The sequence below is a fragment of the Pelophylax lessonae genome (genome assembly GCF_965119305.1).
Source record: "Pelophylax lessonae genome assembly, chromosome: 1".
Taxonomy (NCBI): Eukaryota; Metazoa; Chordata; class Amphibia; order Anura; family Ranidae; genus Pelophylax; species Pelophylax lessonae.
Window position 1 is genome coordinate 402585452 of NC_138768.1, and position 4070 is coordinate 402589521.

The following is a 4070-nucleotide window of genomic DNA, read 5'->3' on the forward strand; positions in this document are numbered from 1 at the left end:
TCCTGTTGCAAGGAAAGGACGTGGTCGATATGTGCCAGCTACACGCACAAGTGAAACACCTTCCACAAGTGTGAGTAGGCGACAGAACCTGCATCAGTATTTGGTAGGGCATCATGCGCCTCTAGACGTGATGAGGCCTGAAGAAGTACAGGCGATAGTAGATTGGGTTGCTGACAGTGCCTCCAGTTCCTTCACATTGTCTCCCACCCAGTCTACCGCAGAAAGGTCAGAGTTGGCAACTGCAGCCAATATCCAACCGTCTTTCACCACACCCCCTTGGAAATCAGGCAAGCAGTCTGAGCCCCAATCCATACAGCAGTCTCTTCTTCTTTTTGAGGACACTGTCAGCAGGGTTTCCCAGGGCCATCCACCTAGCCCTGCCCCAGAAGTTGAAGAGATTGAGTGCAGCGATGCCCAACCACTTATTTCTCAAGATGAGTACATGCAAGGACCATCGCAGCACGTCTCCGATGATGACGAAACGCAGGTGCCAACTGCTGTGGCGTTCAGCATTGTGGAGACCGACAAGGAGGGCAGGGGTGAAGACTGGGTGGAAGATGATGTGGAGGACGATGAGGTCCTCGACCCCACATGGAATGAACGTAATGCAGGTGACCTGAGTGGTTTGGAGGAAGAGGCGGTGGTCGCACAGAGCCACCAGCACAGCAGAAGAGGGAGCAGGGTGCAGAAGCGGAGTGGCCGTGCCCTAGACACTACGCCCGCTACTGCCCAACGCAGCAAGGGAACGCGCGCACCAAAGTCAGCTCAAAGGAGTTCTCTAGCGTGGAAGTTCTTTAGAAAATGTGCTGATGACAGGACACGAGTGGTTTGCACCCTGTGCAATCAGAGCCTGAAGCGAGGCATAAACCTTCTCAACCTGAGCACAACCTGCATGATCAGGCATCTAAGTGCAAAGCATGAGCTGCAGTGGAGTAGACACCTTGAAAACCAAGAAACGTCTCTGGCTCATCCTGCTTCCTCTTCTGCTGCAGTCTCGGCCGCTCCAGCCACATCTGTAGTGATACCAGCACCTGCCACCCCGCAAACAGACGATCTGTCAGCAACACCACCACCTGGGTCACCAACCATCTCCACAATGTCCCGTGGAAGCGTTCAGCTTTCCATCTCCCAAACACTTGAGAGGAAGAGGAAGTACCCCCCTACCCACCCGCGATCCCTGGCCCTGAATGCCAGCATTTCAAAATTATTGGCCTTTGAAATGCTGTCATTCCGTCTGGTGGAGACGCACAGTTTTAAAAACCTTATGTCGGTGGCTGTCCCACAGTACGTCGTGCCCAGCCGCCACTACTTTTCCAGGCAAGCCATCCCTTCCCTGCACAACCAAGTGGGGGAAAAAATCAGGTGTGCACTGCGCAACGCCATCTGTGCCACGGTCCACCTAACTACCGATACGTGGACCAGTAAGCACGGTCAGGGGCGTTATATCTCCCTAACGGCACACTGGGTAAATGCAGTGGCGGATGGGCCTGAGGCAGATAGCAATTTGGCGCATGTCCTTCCACCACCGAGGATTGCAGGGCGCTTCAGTTCGCCTCATGTTCCTAACTCCTCCTACTCCGCTTCCTCATCCTCTACCGCCTCCTCATCCGGACAGCGTAACACCTTCACCACCAACTTCAGCACGGCCATGGGTAAACGACAGCAGGCAGTTTTACAACTTGCCTGTTTGGGGGACAAACCACACACCGCGCAGGAGTTGTGGAGGAGCATGGAACAGCAGACAAATGAGTGGTTGCTGCCAGCGAGCCTCAAGCCCGGCCTGGTGGTGTGTGATAACGGGCGAAATCTCATAGCAGCTCTGGGCCTAGCCGGTTTGATGCACATCCCTTGCCTGGCGCATGTGCTGAATTTGGTGGTGCAGAGGTTCCTTAAAAACTACCCCGATATGTCAGAGCTGTTGCAGAAAGTGCGGGCCGTCTGTGCGCACTTTCGGCGTTCTCACCCTGCTGCTGCTCGCCTGTCAGCGCTGCAGCGTAACTTCGGCCTTCCCGCTCACCGCCTCATATGTGACGTACCCACAAGGTGGAACTCCACCTTGCACATGCTGCAAAGACTGTGCGAGCAGCAGCAGGCCATAGTGGAGTCTCAGCTGCAGCACGCACGCGTGAGTCGCTCTGCGGAACAGCACCACTTCACCACCAATAACTGGGCCTCCATGCGAGACCTGTGTGCCTTGTTGCGCTGTTTTGAGTACTCCACCAACATGGCCAGTGGCAATGACGCCGTTCTCAGCTTAACTATCCCACTTCTATGCCTCCTTGAAAAAACAATTCGGGCGATGATGGAAGAGGATGTGGCACAGGATGAGGAGGAGGAGGAGGATGAGGAGGTAACATTTCCAAGGCTTTCAGGGCAGTCATTCGCAAGGGGCTCCAAGGGTGGGTTCCTGCACACACAAACGCCAGGGACACAATTGTCCAGCAGGGGCACAGTTCTGGAGGATGAGGAGGAGGAGGAGCTGGAGGAGGAGATGGAACCATGTTCACAGCAGGGTGGCACCCAGGCCAGCTCATGGCCATCACTGGTGCGTGGCTAGGGGGATACAGAGGACACGGAGATACACCTCCCACAGAGGACACCCTTTTGTTGCCTCTGGGCAGCCTGGCACACATGAGCGATTACATGCTGCAGTGTTTTCACAACGACCGCCGAGTTGCCCACATTCTAACTTGTGCTGATTACTGGGTGGCCACGCTGCTGGATCCCCATTACAAGGACAATGTACCGTCCTTAATTCACTCACTGGAGCGCGATCGCAAGATGCGCGAGTACAAGCGCACACTGGTAGACGCGATGCTGCTGGCATTCCCACCTGACAGCGGGGCCACAGTGGAAGCACAAGGCAGAGGAGGAGGAGGAGGAGGAGGAAGAGGTCGCCAACACAACCAGGGCACCGCCAGCACCTCAGAAGGCAGGGTTAGCATGGCCAAAATGTGGAAAAGCTTTGTCAGCACGCCACAACAAACAGCAGCACCAGCAGCTCAGATGGAACGTCTTAGCAGGAGGCAGCATTTTACCAACATGGTGGAGCAGTATGTGTGCACACGCCTACATGTAGTGAATGACGGGTCTGCCCCCTTCAACTTCTGGGTCTCCAAATTGGGCACATGGCCTGAGCTTGCCCTTTACGCCTTGGAGGTGCTGGCGTGCCCTGCAGCCAGTGTATTATCTGAACGGGTATTTAGCACGGCTGGGGGCGTTATAACAGACAAGCGCAGCCGCCTGTCCAGAGACAATGTGGACAAGCTCATATTCATTAAAATGAACCAGGCATGGATCCCACGGGACTTTTCCATACCTTGTGCAGAATAGCGATGGATACCGACCTTACCCACCCATTGTTCCATTTTTGCTCTTTTTCACTCTTTTGGGGTGTACCCTCATTTAAAATTTGTGAAGCAGTGTTGGCTACCTCGTCCTCCTCAGGGCCAGATTAACGTAGGGGCTATTGGAGCTGCAGCTCCAGGCCCCTACCTTTTATATAGGCCCCGGGTTGGCCATATTCACTGTTACCGCTCTTCTGTCACTTGTAAACACAGAAGTCTGGCTTCTATGCTCGCTTCCCCAGGCAGCTCCCTCAGAACCTCCCCACACAGCACGAAGGCCGGACAAGGAGGGACAGTTGCCGATGCATGGATGTGTTTATGGGCTTCAGAGACAGCATCCCATGTTGAATTAGGCATGCATGGCTGCACCCTTCCTCCTCTGGGTGCATGCCAAGGCACGGCCCTTAAGGCCTTTCAAAATCCTCAGCACCAAGCCCATGATGCTCTTAATCCGGCCCTGGTCCTCCTCCACCGCCGCTTCCACCTACACCGCCCATAGGTGTGCGCAGCCTATTGCATTAGGGTGTGCACCCCAAAGTTGAAATACACATGCATGTGTTTGCCTACATGTACATGGCCCGATACATTACTCTCCCTGCTGGCAAAGTGAAATAGAGCAGAGCAGGTCCGAGGGAGATCTTTCCCATCTCCTCACTGGCAAACAGAGCGATAATGCTAATGTGCCCTAGGTGATTAGGGTGTGCCCAGGTACACCCGGCACAC